Below are 25,234 nucleotides of genomic sequence, written 5' to 3'. Positions count from 1 at the left end.
ATGTGCCCAGTATGCAAGTGGTTAATGACATATTGCACTTGGCTTTACATACATAATTAAACAGAATACATTTAAAATGTAAAAAACACTTTACATTCCCTTATAGACTTGGACTGTAGGCCTTGCTGAAAAGAGTTATTGGTGACAGCGCTTGGATTTTAGCGCCACCCTCCCCCCCATCCATCTATCTATCTATCTATCTATCTATCTATCTATCTATCTATCTATCTATCTATCTATCGCTATTTTATATACAATATATACATTTATATAAACACTGGGCCAGATTCACAAAAGAATTACGCCGGCGTATCTATTGATACGCCGGCGTAATTTTAAATTTCCCGCGTCGTATCTTTGTTTTGTATCTACAAAACAAGATACGACTGCATCTGGGATCGATCCGACAGGCGTACGTCTTAGTACGCCGTCGGATCGTAGATGCATTTTTTCCGCCGGCCACTAGGTGGCGTTTCCGTCGAGTATGCAAATTAGCTAGTTACGGCGATCCACGAACGTACATCCGCCCGGCGCATTTTTTTTTACGTAGTTTGCGTTTGGCTTTTTCTGGCGTATAGTTACCCCTGCTATTATGAGGCGTACTCAATGGGGTAGATTCAGGTAGCAATTACGCCTGCGTATCCATAGATACGCAGCGTAATTGCTAAGTAGCGCCGGCGTATCGACTTTCTGTATTCAGAAAGCTCGATACGCCGACTGTAGCCTAAGATATGACTGGCATAAGGCTCGTATGCCGTCGTATCTTAGGCTGCATTCTGACGCTGGCCGCTAGGTGGCGTTCCCGTAGTGGTCAGCGTAGAGTATGCAAATTGCATACTCACGCCGAGTCACAAACGCGCGCACGCCCGGCGTTCGAGTTTTACATCGTTTGCGTACGGCGCTTCCGTCGTAAGGCTGCTCCTGCTATTAGGAGGCGCAGCCAATGCTAAGTATGGACGTCGTTCCCGCGTCGCGTTTTTCGAATTTTGCGTCGTTTGCGTAAGTGGATCGTGAATGGCGCTGGACGCCATTTACGTTCCAGGCGAAGCAAATGACGTCATTGTGACGTCATTTACCGCAATGCACGTCGGGAAAGTTTCCCGACGGAGCATGCGCACTACGTTCGGTGCGGGAACGCGCCTAATTTAAATGATCCACACCCCCTACGGGATCATTTAAATTACGCGCGCTTACGCCGGCCACTTTTACGCAATGCCCCCGCATATTACAGAGCAAATGCTTCGTGAATGAAGTGTAGCGCAAGTAATTTACGGAGGCGCAGCGTAAAAACGGTACGCTGCGCCTCCGTAGTAGTGCGCAAAGCTACCTGAATCTACCCCAATGTTAAGTATGGCTGTCGTTCCCGCGTCGAATTTTGATTTTTTTTTACGTCGTTTACGAATACGGCTGTACGTCATTTACGTTCACGTCAAATCCAATACGTCCTTGCAACGTAATTTGGAGCAATGCACACTGGGATATTTTACGGACGCCGTTAAAAAAAAAAAACGTAAAAAACGCGGGGTCAAGACAAATTTAAATACTACACGCCCCCAACATCCCCATTTGAATTACGCGGCCTTACGCCCGCCGTAAATAAGGGCGCAAGTTCTTTCTGAATACAGAACTTGCGCCCAAAGTTACAGCGGCGTAACGTATCGGGGATACGTTACGCCGGCAGAAAGATCCGCTGATCTTTCTGAATCCGGCTATATATATATATATATATATATATATATATATATATATATATATATATATATATATATATATATATATATATATATATATTAGGGGTGCACCGAAATGGAAATTTTGGAACCGAAACGAAACCGAAATAAAAAAAAAATTCAGTCCGAAACCGAAACCGAAAATTACTTTTCTTTTTTTCCCCCCTATTTCAATTTTTTTTTTAAATAATTGTATAAATTGCATAAATTAATGGTGTTATATAAGTACCTGTAATCAATCTGACCGAGACAAACACCACAAACCCCTTTAATCTGTGATACTTGTGTGAGAATATGCGTGGACTTGGAGTAAATACTGCCACTCCTGTTGACAAGCAGTGGGAGTATTAGTTCATTCAGATCACAATGATCTTAGATGTCTGTGTGTACTGCAGGAGATGGGGAGATGTGTGGTGTGTATACACATAGTATATAGATGAGGTGTATATAGATGGGGAGATGTGTGGTGTGTATACACATAGTATATAATATACTATGTGTATACACACACCACACATCTCCCCATCTATATACACCTCATCTATATACTGTATATAGATGAGGTGTATATAGATGGGGAGATGTATACACATAGTATATAGATGAGGTGTATATAGATGGGGAGATGTGAGATATAGAGTCTCTCTCCGGTGCAGTGTGTAGTCCCCAGTCACTAGTTGCAGCTCAGTAGTAGCAGGCAGTGCTCAGTAGGAGGATGGTGTGAGGCTCCTCTCTCTCTCTCTTTCTCTTCTCTGCTCTCCCCCTCTGTCTCTCTCCTCTCTGTCTGTCTCCCCGTCTCTCTCCCGGGTCTCAGTGCCGGATGGTGTGCAGGATTCCCCGGGCAGGGGATGCGATCTGCCCGGGTTTAGTGGCTCAGCGGTCGCCGCGATGATCCGGATCTTCCCCGACTTCAGTGTGCGGGTGACGGCAGCTACGGGGGCTGGCGGGGCTCCTCCCGAGCCCGGGGCGGCCAAGAGCGGGGGAGCCACCCGCTCAATGTGCCCGGGGTCAGCTCGTACCAGCAGCGGTGAGTGCGGACTGTGTATGCCATCCATCCCTCCATACTTCTTCTATGGGCTCCCCCCCACCACCAGTGACTGGCTGCGACGTCACGACGCCGACGCTGGCAGTGGCAGAGCAGGGGAAACAGGAAATGAGCCGTACGGACGGTAATTAAGTCCGGCTCTGAGGTGGTTTTATATCGGCGATTATTTCTGTTTCGGCATGACCCCAAAATCACGATTTTCGGCCGATATGTATCGGCACCGATATATCGGTGCACCCCTAATATATATATATATATATATATGTGTGTGTATATATTGTGAGGGATTAGCTCGTGGGGATCACCTTTTCTGAAATCACAGTCTGTAAGCAGGCACTTTCTTTTAAGTCTGGCGGATGCCAGACTTTATTTATAAACGGTTTGCAGATTAAAATAAACAAAACAGTAAATTAAATCCTTGCCGTCCGGCGCTAAACTAAACAAACAGGATCTCCTCTCTATACAGTGTGGGGCTAGTCCCTGACACCCACAAAACATGTAGTAAAGCAAACCTTTTAGTCCAGCACTCAGCGCTCCCCTCACTCAGGTCCCTTCCTGAGTTTCAAGCCAGAGCCCTGTTGTGCTCTCTTCCTGGACATTTAAAGTCCAGCTGATTGTGGACTCCAGTGGACCCAAACATCCGGACCGGAATCCTAGCCAGGCCCAGAGACTGTAAAACCCGGAATGGATTCCGGTTCAGTCTCTCATGATAGAACGTATGCGAGGTGAAATGTACCTATGATCATGTATCGCACCTCGCATAGCGTCACAATATATATATATATATACACATATATATGTGTATAAATATATGTGTATCTATATATATATATATATATATATATATATATATATATATATATATATATATATATATATATATATATATATAATTTAGTCTGTCAGGTTCTCAGACCTTGGCATTCATTAAGCACAGTATAAAAAGCACTCATTATCTTTAATTGTTACCTTATATATAGAGGGTCGATGCCTGGCCCAGATAGGTCTGACAGGATGATTTGCCGAAGTGGCAGATCTATATTTTACTCTAGATTGGAAATAATGAGACCTACGACACCGCCGCGCTGCGCTTTTTTCACTCTGCGGGTCAACGGCACAGGCAGCCGGGGCTTTCCTCCGTCTCCTCTACGAGATGAATATGGTAAGCTTGGTTTTCATTAAGTGCTTAATTATTTATTAAAATGGGATCCCAAGGAATGTGTAAGGCCCCCGTCCACACTTCACGTGTTCCCTCTCCCGGGTTTCGTTTTGTGCGTTTTTGCGTGTCACGTGAATGGACTGCCCTATGCGTGACAAACGCGCCAAAGAAGCTCCTGCTCCAGCATTGTGTGGCGAGGCGTTGATTAGTGAGGTCCAGCTGTTACTGTTCATCTCCACCATCACAGGAGTGAGTTCCCATTGGCTGAGCTCCCATTGGCTGAGCTCCCATAGGCTGAGCTCCCATTGGCTGAGCTCCCATTGGCTGAGCTCCCATAGGCTGAGCTCCCTTAGGCTGAGCTCCCATAGGCTGAGCTCCCATTGGCTGAGCTCACAGCTACGGCGTCGGGGGGCTACACATGCACAACACACAGGGCTTTTTTTGCAGCGGGAATGCAGTTCTGGCACCTCCAACACTGAATGTATGTAATAGGAAGGGGTGAGTGGTGTGCGGGAGGGTCTATTGATGCTGGGAGATCTGTTGCTGCTGCTGGGGGGGTCTAATGTTGCTCGGGTGGATCTTTTGTTGCTGGGTTGGTATTTTGTTGTGGGTGGTCTATTTTTGCTGTGCGAGTGTGTAGGGGGGATGTCTATTGTTGTGTGGGGATTATTGTTGCTGGGATGGGGGTCTATAGTTTCTGGGGGGAGGGTATTGTTGTATGAGGGATCTATCGTTGTTTGGATTGGTCTATTGTTGCTGGGGGGGCTATTGTTGCTTGGGTCCACTGTTGTGTGAGGGATCTATTGTTGCTGAACTAGGGTATATTGTTGCTGGGAGGACCAATTGTTGCTGGGGTCCATTGTTGCTGGGGGATTCTATTGTTGTGGGAGGGATCTATTGTTGCTGGGATAAGGTCTATTGTATCTGGGGGGGGGGATATTTTTGCTGGGGTCCACTATTGTGTGAGGGATCTATTGTTGCTGAGGGGACCTATTTTTTCTGTGTGTGTGTGGGGGGGGGTCTAGTGTTGTGTGGGGAACTATTGTTGGTGGGGTGGGGGTCTATTGTTTCTGGGGGAGTCTATTGTTGTGTGAGGGATCTATTGTTGCTGGGATTGGTTTATTGTTGCTGGGGCGGCTGTTGTTGCTTGGGTCCACTGTTGTGTGAGGGATCTATTGTTGCTGGACTAGGGTATATTGTTGCTGGGGGGGGGGGAAACAATTGTTGCTGGGGTCCATTGTTGCTGGGGGAGTCTATTGTTGTGTGAGGGATCTATTGTTGCTGGGATTGGTTTATTGTTGCTGGGGCAGCTGTTGTTGCTTGGATCCACTGTTGTGTGAGGGATCTATTGTTGCTGAACTAGGGTATATTGTTGCTGGGGGGACCAATTGTTGCTGGGGGAGTCTATTGTTGAGTGAGGGATCTATTGTTGCTGGGATAAGGTCTATTGTATCTGGGGGGGGATATTTTTTGCTGGGGTCCACTATTGTGTGAGGGATCTACTGTTGCTGAGGGGACCTATTTTTGCTGTGTGTGGGGGAGGGGTCTAGTGTTGTGTGGGGAACTATTGTTGCTGGGGTGGGGGTCTATTGTTGCTGGGGGAGTCTATTGTTGTGTGAGGGATCTATTGTTGCTGGGATTGGTCTATTGTTGCTGGGGCAGCTGTTGCTGATTGGGTCCACTGTTGTGTGAGGGATCTATTGTTTCTGGACTAGGGTATGTTGTTGCTGGGGGGTAAACAATTGTTGCTGGGGCCCATTGTTGCTGGGGGAGTATATTCTTGTGTGAGGGATCTATTGTTGCTGGGATGAGGTCTATTGTATCTGGGAGGGGGGGGGGGGGTATTTTTGCTGGGGTCCACTGTTGTGTGGGGGATCTATTGTTGCTGATGGGACCTATTTTTGCTGGAGAGGGCTTATACTCGAATCAATACATTCTCCCAGTTTTTGGTGGTAAAATTAGGTGCCTCGGCTTATACTCGGGTTGCCTTATACTTGAGTATATAAGGTACTCGATGCCACTTTCTCCTAAAAATTATGGGCAATATATTGTGTTTTTTTATTTTATTTTATTATTTCTGTGTTTTCATTTTTTAATTCTTCACAAGTGGATTTATTTAATTTAAAGTGGCAGGTAATTGTTTTTTGATGTTTATATGTTTTGTATAATTAGTCTTCGGACATTGGGTTATTTATTGTAATATATTGTGTTTGCGTGCGCTAAAATTTGATATATATATATATATGTGTGTGTGTTTGTGTATATATATATATATATATATATATATATATATATATATATATATATATATATATATATATATATATATATATTTTTTTACTAGGTTTGATAAGTTGATTTGTTAATATCAAGCAACATTTAAAATGCAACTACCGCCATTTTATTTTGCAGGGTCTCTAATTTAAAAAAAAATATAATATTTGGGGGTTTAAACTAATCTGAAGACCAAAAAAAAAAAAAGCAAAAAACTGCTCTGGCAGTGAAAGAGTTAAAATTTGATCCATGAAGAACGCCCAGGGCAGCGGGCAAGAGCATAACTCAAAAAACATCCCCAGGATGATTTTATATTTTATTCTGGCTTCCAATTAGCCCTTTTTATTGAAGAGGTCGGGGCCTGCAGGATAAAAACTGACCTTGTATTTTCATGTAATAGAAAAACATAGTATGCAAGAAAATGTTTATTGAACCTATGGGAATAAAACGTGTGGAAAATGTGTGAAAAAAAAAAAAAAAAAAAAAAAAAAAAAACAAAAGTGCCAATAGAGAAATCATATATTTATATATAGATACAGAGGTTCTAGCATAGCTATAGATTGAGATGTATAGGATGTGTAGAGAGAATGGAATGGAAGGACATTACAGCAAAAGCATTTATTGGTTGGCCAAAGAAAAGATAGTCAGGGGCGGACTGACCATTGAGGCTCTCGGGCACTGCCCGAGGGCCCCATGCCACTAGGGGGCCCCATCAGGGTTGACAGGCTCAGTAAAACCAGGGACAGTATGTAAAAATCTGTGTTTTTTTTTACATCTGTCCCTGATATGTCTGAAACCAACATGCTTTTGATATGAAAATCCTGAGATTTTAGCTGCCCCGCCTCTGCACTGCCTCCTAGCGTGGTGGCCATCTGTAAGCCCAGGGGCCCCATAATCTTCAATTGCCCGGGGGCCCCATGAGTTGTCAGTCCGCCCCTGGATACCGTATAAAGATAATGTTGAGAAAGACTAAATGTAGCGGGTTAGTAGACCAAAACCAAAAGGCCAAATGGCCACACGCTCGGTTTTCTCGATTCGGCACTTTCTCTTTGCCAAGTAAACCGAGCGTGTGTACGAGGCTTTCAGGGTTCTCTTCAAGAAAACATGGAACTGGGTTTGGGACTTTGAATGAGGCATGTGGATGACACATGCCTCCATCCCTGAAAATTGAAAGAGAGAAAGGGTTTGGGACTTTAAATGAGATGCGTATTGATGCAAACAGTGGGGTGGATTCAAGAAGCAATTGCGCCTGTGTAACCATAGGTTACACAGCGCAATTGCTTACTTTCCCCGGCGTAACGAGTGCTCCTGATTCAGGAACCTCGTTACGCCGACTGCAGCCTAAGATATGCGCGGCATAAGGCTCTTATGCCCGCATATCTTAGGCTGCATTCTTGCGATGGCTGCTAGGTGGCGTTCCCGTTGTGCTCAGCGTATAGTATGCAAATTGCATACTAACGCCGATTCACAACGTTGCTCGAGCCCTGCGTACGGAATTTACATAGTTTCCGTACGGCGTTTTTTGCGTAAGGCTGCCCCTGCTATTAGCAGGGGCAGCCAATGTTACGTATACCCGTCATTCCCGCGTTGCGAAATTTAAAATTAACGTAGTTTGCGTAAGTGAATCGTGAATGGCGCTGGACGCCATTCACGTTCACTTTGAAGCAAATGACGTCCTTGCGACGTCATTTGCCGCAATGCACGTCAGGAAAGTTTCCCGACGGAGCATGCGCTCTACGCTCGGCGCGGGAACGCGCCTAATTTAAATGATTCCCGCCCCCTACGGAATCATTTAACCTCCCTGGCGGTCTTCCCGAGACTGACACGGGGTTAGATTTTCTTGCTACTATCGGTAACCCCGTGTCAGTCACGGGCTTGCCTCGCTAGATCCACAGGCACTTTTTACTTACCTTGTCCCTGGATCCAGCGATGCCACCGCGCTGTGTGAGCGAGCGGGACCTCGCTCGATTCACATAGTGCCTCCGTGTGACGCCGATCTCCGTTCCCTGCGACGTTACGACGCACGGGGACGGAGAACGGCGCCAAATTCAAAAACGTAAACAAACACTATACACACAGTATACTGTAATCTTATAGATTACAGTACTGTATGTAAAAAAAACACACCCCCCCTGTCCCTAGTGGTCTGCCCAGTGTCCTGCATGTCATTTTATATAATAAAAACCTTTTTTTCTCCCTGCAAACTGTAGATTGTCCATAGCAACCAAAAGTGTCCCTTTATGTCAAAAATAGTTTTAGATCAGCTAAAAAACAGCGATAATAAATTATAATCACTTGCAGAATTGTGCGATAGCGATTTGTGGGGAAATTCGTCATAAAAAAATAAAAGTAATGACAGCGACAATTCTGCAACTGAGCAAATTTCAGTGATTTTGATTTGATTACATTATTGAATAATTTTTATTATAATTATATTATTATTTGTTATAATTATTTATAATTATTTATTATATTATAATTTATAATTTTGTTTTTAAAAAAATGTAATACACGGGATGCCTATTAGAATCTTGTTTGGTCAGATTTAAGTGAGTTATTTCTAAAAATTACAGACCTACAATATAAAACGCCAAATTTCCTTGCAAATAATGGTACCGCTTTTAGCATGTTTTTTCTGAAAGAATCATACCGCCAGGGAGGTTAAATTGCGCGCGCTTACGCCGGGCATTTTGCCGGCGCGCCCACGCAATTTACGGAGCTACTGCTCCGTGAATAAGGGGCAGCGCAGTAAATTTGCGGGGGCGCAGGGCAAAAACGTTTCCCTGTGCCTCCGTAAAAAATGCGCAAATCTACTTGAATCCGGGCCAGTATGTATAAGTAAATAAATAAAGTTGTATAGCGTAATAACCAGGCTCAAACTTACCAACCAAATTGCAAGCCAAATTCAACTGTCTAACTTAGTATGTTAAAAGCAGAGTCAAGAAAACTGCCCAAAATCTCGAGGAGAAAAAATAGAGAACCTGCTCTCTATTTTCTCGTCGTGATTCTTGGCAGTGTTTTCCTGCCGAGAAACCCGAGAGTGTCGCCGTAGAAACCCGCGCATGCTCGTAATGACTTTGACGCATGCGCGGTAGCTTCCTAGGCATAGGTAGGGTGTAGCAAGATGGCAGCGACGGCATCGAATGTGACGAGCGCATGCCCGTCGTAGTCGATGAAGTCACCGGGTTCATTCCATTCAAAAAGAACGGCGGTTCTTTTGAATGGAGTGTCTGTACACTCGGCCGGCAAGAGATTCTTGCCAAGAATCTCGTCGGGAAAACAATGTTTTTTTTTCCTGACGAGATTTTGGGCCGTACAGGGCTTAAAGGGGTTGTAAAGGTACAATTTTTTTTCATAAATAGCTTCCTTTACTTTACCATAAGACAGGGGTCTCCAAACTGCGGCCCGAGGGCCAGATACGGCCCTTTGCTAGCCTTTATCCGGCCCTCAGGGCACTATTCCTCCCACTGACTCCAACAAGGGGGCACTTTTTCTTCCACTGATACCAATGATGAGATACAATTACTCCTACTAATAGGGGCCCTACTCCTTATGCTACTGATCGCAAACTATGAGGCCAAATTTATTCTCACCAATGCTGGGCCCAGGGCATCTTCTACCCCGCTGGCAACAATCCGGCCCTCCTAAAGGCTGAAGAACAATAAACTGGCCCTTTGTTTGAAAAGTTTGGAGACCCCTGCCCTAAGAGAATGAGCACATGACCTGTCCCACATATTTATATCCTCCCCAGCATGCACCAGTGGCATACTCCTCCTACTGGATTGGCTGAAGAAAATATAAAAATTCATATCTTAGTTTTGTTTGTAAAATCTCATACTATGACCAGTGGTACCAGTAACATCTACTGGCCACAGTGAGTAATTACAAGCCAACTTAAAGGGGTTGTAAAGGTAAAAAATGTTTTTCCTAAATTGCTTCCTTTACCTTAGTGCAGTCCTCCTTCTCTTACCTCATCCTTCCATTTTGCTTTTAAATGTCCTTATTTCTTCTGAGAAATCCTCACTTCCTGTTCTTCTGTCTGTAACTCCACACAGTAATGCGAGGCTTTCTCCCTGGTGTGGAGTGTCGTGCTCGCCCCCTCCCTTGGACTACAGGAGAGTCATGTTGCAGATAGAGAAAGGAGCTGTGTGTTAGTGGGCGTCCTGGCTCTCCTGTAGTCCAAGGGAGGGGGCGAGCACGACACTCCACACCGGGGAGAAAGCCTTGCATTACGGTGTGTAGTTACAGACAGAAGAACAGGAAGTGAGGATTTCTCAGAAGAAATAAGGACATTTAAAAGCAAAATGGAAGGATGAGGTAAGTGAAGGAGGACTGCACTAAGGTAAAGGAAGCTATTTAGGGGAAAAAATTACCTTTACAACCCCTTTAACACAAAACACAATAAAGCTTCCCATGGGACTTTGAGGGTCATAGTGTAAACCAAAGATATCGATATAAAAGTACAACAATCTTTGGCCCGGATTCAGATAGAATTGTCTATCTATGGGCGGGCGTAACGTATCGCAGATACGGTACGCCGCGGTAAATTTGGGCGCAAGTTCCGTATTCAGAAACAACTTGCGCCCTTAGTTACGGCGGCGTAACGTATGTGTGTCGGCGTAAGCCCGCCTAATTCAAATGTGGATGATGTGGGCGTGTTTTATGTATATTAACTGTGACCCCGCGTATTTGACGTTTTTTACGAACGGCGCATGCGCGGTTCGTGAAAAAATCCCAGTGTGCATGCTCGAAATTACGCCGCAAATCGTCAGTGCTTTAGACGTGAACGTAACTTACGTACAGCCCTATTCGCGAATGACTTACGCAAACTACGTAAAATTTTAAAAACTTGACGCGGGAACGACGGCCATACTTAACATAGGATACGCCTCATATAGCAGGGGTAATTTTACACCAGAAAAAGCCTAACGTAAACGACGTAAAAAAATTCGCCGGCCAGACGTACGTTTCTGAATCGGCGTATCTAGCTCATTTGCATATTCCTTGCGTAAATATACAGAAGCGCCACCTAGCGGCCAGCGTAAATATGCAGCCTAAGGCCCCATACACACGATAGAATTTATCCGCGGATACGGTCCAGCGGACCGTTTCCACGGATAAATCCTCTCGAGGATTTCCGCAGATTTCTATGCGATGGAGTGTACTCACCATCGCATTGAAATCCGCGCCGAAATCCTCTGGCGATGACGTGTCGCGCTGTCGCCGCGATTATGACGCGGCGACGTGCGCGACGCTGTCATATAAGGAATTCCACGCATGCGTCGAATCATTACGCCGCATGCGGGGGATCCCTTCGGACGGATGGATCCGGTGAGTCTATACAGACCAGCGGATCCATCCGTTGGGATGGACTCCAGCAGATGGATATGTTGTGCATGTCAGCGAATATTCGATCTGCTGGAATCCATCCCAGGGGAGAAATCTCCGCGGAAACAGATCCGCTGGAGTGTACACACCATAGGATCTATCCGCTGAAACCCATTTGCTGGGATTTATCTGCGGATGGATTCTATCGTGTGTACGGGGCCTAAGATACGACGGTGTAAGACACTTATGCCGGTCGGATCTTAGAGAAATCTATGCGTAACTGATTCTCTGAATCAGTCGCATAGTTACGACCACGCACACTCAGAGATACGACGGCGTATCCGGAGATACGCCGTGGTATCTCCTTTCTGAATCTGGGCCTTTATTTATAGTATTTTGTTTAAAAACATAAAATTATATAATGGGGATTATATAAACCCCTCTTTTCTAGCAAGGTACTTGCACATTTCACCCCAAAATATGGAGCAGAGTTTGCAATAAACAAAAATAAAATCACCTTAGCGGCTTTAAATAATAAAAAAAAATAACTCTATTTTTCTTGTACCGTTTTCTCTTCCAGGAAAACAGAGGAGGTAAAAGCAAGTCTTAATAAGACGGAACATTCCTACCGTAACTGCCCGCCGCCAGAGGATACGTTCTGATTTTCTTCTTCCACCTACAAGAGGGTCCATTCACCGGGACAGTGGTAGACCTTTTGCCGAAGCTTGGGCTTTTAGTTCCGCGACTACTTGAGTTGATGGCTTTGTTTTCCCGTTTCCAAGCGCGGCTTTGTTCACTAGAGCCACTTCAGATGCATTATGGCCTTTTGTGAGCAGATAGGCCCATTGACTGATGCATGACGGGAAAGCCACCTCCAGCTTGAAGGGCTGAAAAGTCTCACCGACTTAAAAAACAGAAAAGCGCAGTGAGTACCATCTCGTTCCGAGCGCATTTCCTCGAATAACTCTGAAATGTCATTCTTAATAGCGCAGAATGATCAATTTAGTATTGCTTAGCTGGGGAATAAGCATTTTTGTTGCAAAAAATAAATAAAATAAAAACTCGCTGTTTTTGCGTAGGCGCCTTTTGAATAAAAAACATATAGGCCTAGATTCACGTACGGCCGCTCTACGTTGCGCGGGCATAGCGTACTGTATTTACGCTACGCCGCCGCAACTTAGAGAGGCAAGTGCTGTATTCACAAAGCACTTGCGTCCTAAGTTACGGCGGCGTAGCGTAAATGGGCCGGCGTAAGCGTGCGTAATTCAAAGTAGGCTGGTAGGGGGCGTGTTGTATTTAAATGAGGCTTGACCCCATGTAGATTCATGGCCGAACGAACGGCGCATGCTCGGTATCACGTCGTATTTACGCCCAAAGATACGCCGGCTCAATGCCTGTGACGTGAACGTAACTTACGCACAGCCCTATTCGCGTACGACTTACGCAAACGACGTAAAAAGATACGCTTGTTCCGAAGTCCATACTTTGCATGGGCTGCGCCACCTAGAGACCTGCTTTATCTTTACGCCGGCGTATGTCTTACGTAAACGGCGTAACTAATTGCGACGGGCGTACGTACGTTCGTGAATCGGCGTATCTTGCTTATTTACATATTCAACGCGGAAATCAAGGAAGCGCCACCTAGCGGCCAGCGTAATTATTGCACCCCAAGATACGACGGCGTAGGAGACTTACACCGCTCGTATCTTGGCCAAATCTATGCGTAACTGATTCTATGAATCAGGCGCATAGATACGACGGCGGCCATTCGGACTTACGACGGCGTATCTGGAGATACGCCGTCGTAAGTCTTTGTGAATCTGGGCCATACTATACTGTGTCATTAATGGCAGGATTTTAACGTTACTCTCCAGGTGTCCACCTACTAAATCTGCGGTCATATGACTTTCGGAGTTACCGTATCTCTCTACATACCAAGTCCGATCAGTGCCAGAGTGACACATCTCTAATAATGTTATAATGATTAAGGAATCCAGGTTGGGATTTTATAAGGCACCGAAAAAAAATTAATTAGTAAAAAAAATTACAGAAGTGCTTATTTCTTAAGTACGGTAAATAATACCCAACGTGTTTCGACTGCAAAATTCAAACGCGTTGGAATTATTTACAAAATTGTGGTGATTGTAACCGCCTAGGTATGGTTTATTGAGGGTGGTCTCTGTGTAATATCCAGCTACTTATCAGCTGATTGTTTTTATGTTGCAATTGTGTTTTTATCACTGGTGGTTAACCTCTTGCCGCCCACGCTACAGCCGAATGATGGCTACAGTGTGGACAGTTGCGGCCAGGATATTCAAATCTGATTCAGAGCTCTGTGTGATCAGGCTGTATTTCATGGGTTTCACTGGTAAGGCTGTTTTTAATGGGCACTGGTAAGGCTGTATTCCATGGGCACTGGTAAGGCTGTTTTTAATGGGCACTGGTAAGGCTGTATTCCATGGGCACTGGTAAGGCTACATTTCATGGGCACTGGTAAGGCTGTTTTTAATGGGCACTGGTAAGGCTGTATTCCATGGGCATTGGTAAGGCTACATTTCATGGGCACTGGTAAGGCTACATTTCATGGGCACTGGTAAGGCTGCATTTCATGGGCACTGGTAAGGCTGTATTCCATGGGCACTGGTAAGGCTGTATTCCATGGGCACTGGTAAGGCTGTATTCCATGGGCACTGGTAAGGCTGGATTTCATGGGCACTGGTAAGGCTGGATTCCATGGGCACTGGTATTGCTGCATTTAATTGGCACTGATCAGACTGTATTTAATTGACACTGGTACAGCTGTATTTAATTGGCACTGGTAAGGCTGCATTTTATTGGCACTGGTAAGGCTGTTTTTAATGGGCACTGGTAAGGCTGTATTCCATGGGCACTGGTAAGGCTACATTTCATGGGCACTGGTAAGGCTGCATTTCATGGGCACTGGTAAGGCTGTATTCCATGGGCACTGATAAGGCTGTATTCCATGGGCACTGGTAAGGCTGCATTTCATGGGCACTGGTAAGGCTGCATTTCATGGGCACTGGTAAGGCTGTATTCCATGGGCACTGATAAGGCTGTATTCCATGGGCACTGGTAAGGCTGTATTCCATGGGCACTGGTATTGCTGCATTTAATTGGCACTGATCAGACTGCATTTAATTGACACTGGTACAGCTGTATTTAATTGGTACTGGTAAGCCTGCATTTCATTGGCACTGGTAAGGCTGTTTTTAATGGGCACTGGTAAGGCTGTATTCCATGGGCACTGGTAAGGCTACATTTCATGGGCACTGGTAAGGCTACATTTCATGGGCACTGGTAAGGCTGTATTCCATGGGCACTGGTAAGGCTACATTTCATGGGCACTGGTAAGGCTGCATTTCATGGGCACTGGTAAGGCTGTATTCCATGGGCACTGGTAAGGCTGTATTCCATGGGCACTGGTAAGGCTGCATTTCATGGGCACTCGTAAGGCTGTATTCCATGGGCACTCGTAAGGCTGTATTCCATGGGCACTGATCAGACTGCATTTAATTGACACTGGCACAGCTGTATTTCATTGGCACTGGTAAGGCTGCATTTCATGGGCACTGATCAGACTGCATTTAATTGGCACTGGTAAGGCTGCATTTCATTGGCACTGGTAAGGCTGCATTTCATTGGGGGGTGGGTCAGCGCCAGCGCAAAGCGTCACCTCCCTGAAATTCGTTTTTGCAGGCTGGGATGTCTGCTGTTAGCAGTGCCCACAAGGAGCCGATGCCCATGGCCTAAATGCTTACAGCACAAGATAGCAATTTGTGAGTCCAACATTTGGATATTTTCTTTCAACATTAAAGTTGACTCTACACCATGCCGATGTGCTTGCTCTGCCATCTTCCCGTGTGTTTTATTAAACAAAATAAATGCCTTCATATCACAATGTCACTCTTATCAGGCATACACGGTAACTTGATAAGTCATTCATTCCGATGATTGGGGGTCGTGAGTGGGCGGTCCCCGGTGTTCAGAAAATCTGGTGCCTTTCTGTGATTGGGCGACATTTCTGGAATGAAGAATAAAATTAGCACAAGCCTGTGATTTGTCTAACATTGAGCTAACAAGTTGGATAATTATTTTGCAGCAAATATGTGTTCAATCTGTTGTTCATCTGGAGAGACAATTTTGCCAAAACTTTTTACTTTTAGTAAACGCATCAATGAGTAATGCGAATCCCGGAGGAGAGCAGAGAGAGAACTCCGGATAGATTTAGAAAATTATATTACTGTTATATTTTTCTATGGTGAAGAACAGTTGGTTATTGTGGGATTTTTGTTTTCTGTGCAAAAGCTCAGGTTATTATTGGCACGTTATAGTTTGATTAAATCATTTACTGTCTCAGGGCCTGATCCACAAAAACCGTCCGTAACTTAATTTTTCCCGTTTAAGTTACACCGCCGCAAAATCTCTACCTAAGTGCCCGATCCACAAAGCACTTACCTAGAAATTTTCAGCGGTGTAACTTAAATCCGTCCGGCGCAAGGCGTGCCTAATCTAATGGGACGAGTCCCATTTAAATTAGGCGCGCTCCCGCGCCGGACGTACTGACGTTATTTTCCCGACGTGCTTTGCGCGGATTTACGTTGCGCCGGGTTTTGAGAATCGCGACGGGCGTAAAAAAAAAAAAGAGTTGCGGCGGGGAAAAAAAAAAAAAAATGACAGCGACGCGGGATAGAAGGGTATACTTTTACAAGGTGTAAACAGTTTAGGCCTTGTAAAAGCAGCCCTAATTTTGCGACGGCAAACTAATACTTACGGAGAAAAAACTAAGCGAAAAAGCTTTGTGGATCTCCGTAAGTGCTAATTTGCATACCCGACGCTGGATTTCGACGAGAAATGCCCCCAGCGGCGGATGCGGTACTGCATCCTAAGATCCGACAGTGTAAGTCCCTTACACATGTCGGATCTTCTGCCTATCTATGAGAAACTGATTCTGTGGATCAGTTCCATAGATAGAAACAGGCAGGGCCGGCCTTTGCGTTGTGCGAGTTGTGCGATCGCACAAGGCGCCTTGGACAATACGGGCGCCGTGCGGCTGTCACATCTTGCAGTCACTTTACTAAAAATATGTTGAATGTGGTAGGAGCAGAGCGGCCGCCGCCCAGGTCACTGCTCAGCAAGAGCACGGCACCCCGGCGCTGCGGGGGGGGGAGCGTCGCGCCCGCTGACACTCATGCACGGGGTCTTGACCCTCCCTCCTCCTCTCCTTGTCTCAGGTGGTACTGGCCTGGGTAGCGCGGCGCCGTAGCGTAAAGCGTGCATGCGTGATGCATGCCGCTCACCTTCAAAACCTAATGGCGCCAAGAGACAGCAGAGCACTGACCGACTGAAGCCGGGACCTGCCTGACAGACTGCCGTAACTCTGAAGAAAAGTAACGGTAAGGCAGCCCGTCCCCTCCCCGTTATATAGCAGGCTCACACCTGTCATTCCCTCTCCCCCCCCCCACCTGTACACCAGATGTGAGCCTGTAAAACATTTTTTATGTTATAGCAAAACATAAAATTAATTTTTTTTCTCAAAATTGGTCTTTTGTTAGAGAAAAAAAAACGAAAAAAATAAAACGCAGAGGTGATCAAATATCACTGTGCAGTTGTCAGCTTAAGTTAAAGTAGAGGTTTACCTAAAAAAAATTTTTTATCATTGCATTAGGCTATTTAGTAGAATGAGAATCTGCGTTTGTTTTTTAAAAATGCTAGCGGGACATACCTTTTTCTATATAGATGATCAACGCGGCTTCCGGGTATGGTTGTCGGGGCTGGGCGTTCCTAATTGATTGACAGGCATCCCGACAACACATACAGCGCGTCACGAGTAGCCGAAAGAAGCCGAACGTCGGTGCGCAGGCGCCGTATAGAGCCGCACCGACGTTCGGCTTCTTTCGGCTACTCGTGACGCGCTGTATGCGTTGTCGGGATGCCTGTCAATTAGGAACGCCCAGCCCCGACAACCATACCCGGAAGCCGCGTTGATCATCTATATAGAAAAAGGTATGTCCCGCTAGCATTTTTAAAAAACAAACGCAGATTCTCATTCTACTAAATAGCCTAATGCAATGATAATTTTTTTTTTTTTTAGGTGAACCTCCACTTTAAGCAGCGCACATAGCAAAACATGGCCTATCATGAAAGGGGGGGGGGGGGGGGTAAATCTTCCAGAGGTTCGATTTTTTTGCCCAGAGTTTATTTATACTTCAGGCAGTCTGTAATTGGCCTGTACTCCTACAGAGGATCACTTCATGTTTGTGACACCCCATGTTTATTGCCTGAAGTATAAATAAACTCTGGGCAAAAAAATGTCACGGTTTAACCACGTGAGGTCTGGAAGATTTACCCCCCCTCCATGACAGGCCATTTTTTGCGATGTGCACTGCATAACTTAAGCTGACAACTGCGCGGTCATGCGACACTGTACACAAATAAAATTTGTATTTTTTTTTCTCTGTGGTATTTGATCACCTCTGCGTTATTTTATTTTTTCTGTTTTAACAAAAGACCAAATTTGAAAAAAAATATTTTTTTACTTTCTGCTATATAACATATCCAATTTTATTAACGTTTTTTTCATAAATTTAGGCCATGGGTCTCCAAGCTTTCTAAACAAAGGGCTGGTTTACTGTGCTTCAGGAGGGCCAGACTGTGGCCATTTGGAGTACAAAATGTCCTGATGTCAGTGGGGAAAAAACCATGCTCCATCTTTTGTGTCAATGGGAGAAATTGTGCCCCATAATTGGTGTCAATGGGAGTAATGGTTGCCCCATAATTGGTGTTGTCAGGAGAAATTGTGTCCCATCATTGGTGTCATTAAGAGAAATTGTGTCACATCATTGGAGTCATTGGGAGAAATTGTGCCCCATTATCGGTGTCATTGGATGAATTGTGCCCCATCATTGGTGGCAGTAGGAGGAATTGTACCCAAGGGCCGGAATAAAAGCAAGCAAAGGGCCACATCTGGCCCCCTGGCCGCAGTTTGGAGACCTCTGATTTAGGTCAATGTTGTTGGTACAAAATATCCTAATAAGTGTCTACAAACTATGGGATATATTTATGGATTTTTTTTTCTAGTAATGGCGGAGATCAGGGACTTATAGCAGGGCTGCGATATTGTGACTGACAATCTGATACTTTGTGGGAACCAGTGACACTAATACAGTGATCACTGTACTAATGACACTGGCTGGCAAGGGGTTAATCATCTTGGGCAGGGGTCTCCAAACGTATTAAATGAAGGGCCCGTTTACTGTCCTTCAGACTTTAGGGGGCCGGACTGTGGCCACTGGAAATAGCAAAAATGTTCCGGTATCAGGAGTAAACAATGCCACGTTTTTTGGTGTCAGTAAGAGGAGGAATTGTGCCCCTTTGTTGGTGTTATTAGAAGGAAATTGTGCCCCATTGTTGGTGTCATTAGGAGGAATTGTGCCCCATTGTTGGTGTCATTAGGAGGAATTGTACCCCATTGTTGGTGTCATTAGGAGAAATTGTGCCCCATTGTTGGTGTCATTAGGAGGAATTGTGCCCCATTGTTGGTGTCATTAGGAGGAATTGTGGCCCATTGTTGGTGTCATTAGGAGGAATTGTGCCCCATTGTTGGTGTCATTAGGAGGAATTGTGCCCCATTGTTGCTGTCATTAGGAGGAATTGTGCCCCATTGTTGGTGTCATTAGGAGGAATTGTGCCCCATTGTTGCTGTCATTAGGAGGAATTGTGCCCCATTGTTGCTGTCATTAGGAGGAATTGTGGCCCATTGTTGCTGTCATTAGGAGGAATTGTGGCCCATTGTTGGTGTCATTAGGAGGAATTGTGGCCCATTGTTGGTGTCATTAGGAGGAATTGTGCCCCATTTTTTATGTCAGAAGATGAAATATTGCCCCAAGGGCCAGATAAAAGCAAGTAAAGGGCCACATCTGGCCCCTGGGCCGCAGTTTGGAGACCCCCTGATCTAGAGCAATTAAAGGCTTAACTGTTATTTGAGCGTTATTCAAGCGAAGCCTCATCTGCAATCCCAATGTGCTGGTAAAGCACCGCTAAGACCCTAACGTTTTAGGACGTTTTTGCAGTGCCTCAGTGTGAAAGGGTAAGTTGTTTTTACAGCGCTTTTAATTCATTTCAATGGAGAGGGGCGTTTTTGGAGCGATTTTTTTTTTTTCAGTGCCCAAAAGCTGCTCCAAAGATGCTGCTTGCAGGACTCAGTGTGAAAGGTCCATTGAGACGCACTTAAATTGTCTGTTTGTTTATTAAAGCAAATTATTTGTTACAAATATTTTTTTCCTCTTTGTGTATGTTTAGGTGACCAGGGGGCGAAGATGGGGGGGGGGGGGGCGCCACAAGATTAGCTCGCACAGGGCGCCTGAACACCTAAGGCCGGCCCTGGAAACAGGGATACGACGGTGTATCAGTAGATACGCCGGCGTATCCCTTTTGTGGATCTGGCCCTCAGTTTTTTTTTTTTTTTATCAGAGTTTCTGTTAGATCCCAACAATGCAGCACCCATAAAAAAAAGTGGCATTTCAATAAGTTGTACTGGTCTCAGTGCAATGCAAGGCGGTGGACTGCGTTGTACTGCAATGCACCAGGTGCATTGGGATGACAGCGTTTTATTTTTTTTATGAACTTTATCTTTTTTTTTTTATTCTATGAACTTTATTGAAATAACACAGTGGCATTTCATTAAGTTGTACTGGTCTTAGCGCAGTGCAAGGTGGTGGACTGCGTTGCACTGAAAAAAAGGAACTGGTCAGGTGCGTTGGGATGATGACAATTCTTATTTTTTTGTAAATTAACTTTATCAGTGTACTTTTTTTTTTTGAATGAACTTTATTGAAATGACACAGTGACCTATTATTATTATTATTATTTCTATGTGGTGCGAAGTGGTGGACTGTGTCGCACTAAAAAAAAAAAAGGAACTGGCCAGGTGCATTGGGATGATAACAATTCTTATTTTTTTATTGAACTTTATCAGTTTACTTTTTTTTTTATGAACTTTATAGAAATGACACAATGGCATTTCATTAAATACTACGGGGCAGATCCACATACATCTGCGTGGGCGCAGCGTATGTGAGATACGCTACGCCGCTGTAACGTACTTTTCTTTTCTTTGAATCTGGAAAGAATTTGCGCCGTGTAGTGTATCTCTCGCGGCGTAAGGTCGCAGAATTCAAATTGGGCGGGTAGGGGGCGTTTCATTTAAATGAAGCACGTCCCCGCGCCGAACGAACTGCGCATGCCCCGTCCGTCAAAACTCCCAGGGTACATTGCTCCAAATGACGTCGCAAGGACGTCATTGTTTTCGACGTGAACGTAAATGGCGTCCAGCCCCATTCACAGACGACTTACGCAAACGACGAAAATTTTCAAAATTATACGCTGCAACGACGGCCATACTTAACATTGAGTACGCCACCAGATAGCAGCTTTAACTATACGCCGGAAAAAGCCGAACGGAAACGACGTAAAAGAATGCGACGGCCGCTCGTACGTTCGTGGATCATCGGAAATAGCTAATTTGCATACTCAACGCGGATTACGACGGGAACGCCACCTAGCGGATGTCGAAAAATTGCATCTAAGATCCGAAGGCATACGAAGACGTACGCCTGTCGGATCTAACCCAGATGCCGTCGTATCTTGTTTTGAGGATTCAAAACAAAGATACAACGCAGGAATTTTGAAATTACGCCGGCGTATCAATAGATACTCCGGCGTACTTTCTTTGTGGATCTACCCCTACTTGTCTTAGTGCGGTGAGAGGTGATGAACTGCATCGCACTGAAAAAACAGGAACTGGTCAGGTGCATTGGGATGACAGCATTTATTTTTTTTATTTTTTTTGTGAACTTTATGAGTTGGCTTTTTTTTTTCATGAACTTTATTGAAATGACACAATAACATTTCAATAATTATTAGTGCAAGGTGGTGGACTGTGTTGCACTGAAAAAAAAAAGGAACTGGACAGGTGCATTGGGATGACAGCAATTTTTTTTTTCTTATGAACTTTATCTGTTTACTTTTTTTTTATGAACTTTACTGAAATGACACATTGACATTTCATTAGGTTGTACTGGTCTTAGTGTGGTGCAAGGTGGTGGACTGCGTCACACTGAAATGCACTGAAAAGAAAGGAACTGGCCAGGTGCATTGGGATGACAGCAGTTTTCTTTTTGTTGTTGTTTTTTTTTTTTTTTATCAGTTTGCTTTTTTTTTAGGAACTGTATTGAAATGGCACAATGACATTTCATTAACCTCCCTGGCGGTATGATTATTTCAGATTTTAGGTGCTGAAAGCGGTACCATTATTTTGCAAGGAAATTTGGCGTTTTAAATTGTAGGCCTGTAATTCTTAGGAATAACTCACTTAAATCTGTCCAAACAAGAGTCTAGTAGACATCCCGGGTATGAAAAAGTTTAAAAACAAAATCATAAATTATAATATAATAAATAAGTATAAATAATTATAACAAATAATAATATAATTATAATAAAAATTATTCAATGTAATCAGCTCAAAATCACTGAAATTTGCTCAGTTGCAGAATTGTCGCTGTCATTACTTTTATTTTTTATGACGAATTTCCCCACAAATCGCTATCGCACAATTCTGCAAGTGATTATAATTTATTATCGCTGTTTTCTAGCTGATCTAAAACCATTTTTGACATAAAGGGACACTTTTGGTTGCTATGGACAATCTACAATTTCCAGGCAGAAAGAACAGTTTTTTATTATACAAAAGTACATGTAGGGCACTGGGCAGACCACTAGGGACAAAGGGGGTGTGTATTTTTTTTTACATACTATAATCTATAGGATTACAGTATACTGTATGTATTGTGTTTATTAACTTTTTTGAATTTGGCGCCGTTCTCCGCCCCCGTGCGTTGTAACGTCGCAGGGAACGGAGCTCGGCGGCACACAGGGACACTGTGAACTCAATCACACAGCGCGGCGGCATTGCAGGATCCAGGGACAAGGTAAGTAATTCCCTGCCTGTTGCTGCTGCGAGGCGAGCCCGAGTCTGGCTCAGGGGTTACCGCTTTTGGTCCTGAAATTGGACCCCGAGCCAGACTCTGGAATACCGCCAGGGGAGTTAAGTTGTACTAGTGTTAGTGCAGTGCAAGGTGGTGGACTGCATTGCACTGAACAAAAAAAATAAAGTAACTAGCTAGCAGTTTGTTTTGCAAATTAACTTTGTCAGTGTACTTTTTTTTTTTTTTTTTATTAACTTTATAGAAATTACACAATAGCATTTCATTAAGTTCTACCGGTCTTAGTGTGGTGAGAGGCGGTGAACTGCGTCGCACTGCAATGCACTGAAAAAACAGGAACTGGTCATGTGGATTGGGATGACAGCAGTTTTATTTTATTTATTTTTTATGAACTTTATTGAAATGACACAGTAACATTTCATGAATTACTAGTCTTAGTGCAGTGCAAGGTGGAGGACTGTGTTGCAATGGAAAAGTCCAACTGACTTTTTCCATCGGATATTCCGATCGTGTATAGTTCCATCTGAGTTTTTTCATCGGAAATTCCAATGAATTTCATCGGAGTTTAGATATAGAACATGTTCTATTTTTCTCCGATGGAATTCCGTCGGAATTCCGATGTGATTTGGCCGGGCAAAAGCCAGATCGTGTGTACGGGGCATGAGGATCGGTTCACACTGCTGCGCTGTGAATTTGTTCCGTTTTTTGTCCTATGTGAGGTGCGAATTTACTGTGAATTTACTGCGATTTTACCGCAAATTTCAGGAGTTAGACATCGCTGCGATTGATGTTCTATCTAGCCAATGGAATCATAATGTAAAAAAAAAAAAGGTGTTAACTTCCTGTGTACTTCCTGGTTTTTGTGGAGAGTAGTGTGGTGGAATTCACACATATGTGAACCAGCGCTGTAAACGCGCACAAGACCCTTTTTTTTATTGCATCGCATTCATAGAGGAATCGCAACGCATATATGTGAACGACCGTCATTGGAAACAATGACTTTATGGATGACATGTGAATTTAGAATGTTTTTGATGCCTCACATTCGTTTTGAACTCGCATCAGTGTGAACCGGGTCTAAGGCTGGATTCACACCTATGCAGTTTTAGTGCTTTTTGCATTTTGCAGATTTGCTCTACAGTCCATTTTACATGGTTTCCTATGGAACACTTTCTGTAGTGCAAATCTACAAAATGCAAAAAGCACAAAAAATGCCATGGGTGTGAATCCAGCCTTAGTGCCGGTTCACACTACAGCGACTTGGGATCCGACTTGTGCCGCCCCAAGTCGCGCGACATGAGAAATTCCATTGAAGTGAATGAGAGCCGTCTAAGTGCTGGTTCACACTACAGCGACATGAAAGTCGGCATGACTTTGTGAGGCAACTTTGAGGCAACTTCAAGTCGCCTCCAGGACAGGCAACTTTGCCAGTGGCCAATCAAACAATAATCAGCTCTGTGGGAGGGAGAGGTTTGCCTGAGAAAACTATTTTCTCTTCCTGTAAAGTTGCTTCAGTTAAGAGAGCGATCCAACTTTGGAGGCAACGTCCATTGAAATCAATGGGTACAAGTCGCCTAGAAGTTGCCTTTTCTGAAGTCGGAGCGACTACAGTAGTGTGCATTAAGACGGCTCTCATTCACTTTAATTTCTCATGTAGCGCGACTTGAGGCAACACAAGTCGGATCCCAAGTCGTGGTAGTGTGAACGGGCACTTAACCACTTAAGACCCGGACCTTTAGGCAGGTAAAGGACCTGGCCTTTTTTCGCGATTCGGCACTGCGTCGCTTTAACTGACAATTACGCGGTCGTGCGATGTGGCTCCCAAACAAAATTGGCGTCCTTTTTTTCCCACAAATAGAGCTTTCTTTTGGTGGTATTTGATCACCTCTGCGGTTTTTATTTTTTGCGCTATAAACAAAAATAGAGCGACAATTTTGAAAAAAATTCAATATTTTTTATTTTTCTATAATAAATATCCCCCAAAAATATATAAAAAAAAGTTTTTCCTCAGTTTAGGCCGATACGTATTCTTCTACCTATTTTTGGTAAAAAAAAATCGCAATAAGCGTTTATCGATTGGTTTGCGCAAAATTTGTAGCGTTTTCAAAATAGGGGATAGTTTTATTGCATTTTTATTTTTATTTTATTTTTTTTACTACTATTGGCGGCGATCTGCGATTTTTTTCGTGACTGCGACATTATGGCGGACACATTGGACAATTTTGACACATTTTTCGGACCATTGTCATTTTCACTGCAAAAAGAATACATTAAAAATGCATTGTTTACTGTGACCTCATCTGTGTTTCTAACTGTAGGGGGCGGGGCTGGACGTGTGAAGTCATTGATCGTGTTTCCCTATATTAGGGAACACACGATGAATGACAGCGCCACAGTGAAGAACGGGGAAGCTGTGTTTACACACACCTCTCCCCGTTCTTCAGCTCCGGGGACCGATCGCGGGACTCCAGCGGCGAGTCCCGCGGCCGCGGTCATGAAGCTTCGGACCCGCCCGCGACCCACAGCTGGGCACTTAAAGAGGACGTACATGTACGTGCTTGTGCCCAGCCGTGCCATTCTGCCAACGTAAATGTGCAGGAGGCGGTCCTTAAGTGGTTAAGGCTGCATTCTCACCTAGGCGTAGGCAATTTGCGGCGTTTTTTACCATGATTTGCCG

Source organism: Rana temporaria, chromosome 2 (genome assembly GCF_905171775.1).
Source record: "Rana temporaria chromosome 2, aRanTem1.1, whole genome shotgun sequence".
NCBI classification, from domain to species: domain Eukaryota; kingdom Metazoa; phylum Chordata; class Amphibia; order Anura; family Ranidae; genus Rana; species Rana temporaria.
This window is presented reverse-complemented; position numbering follows the sequence as displayed.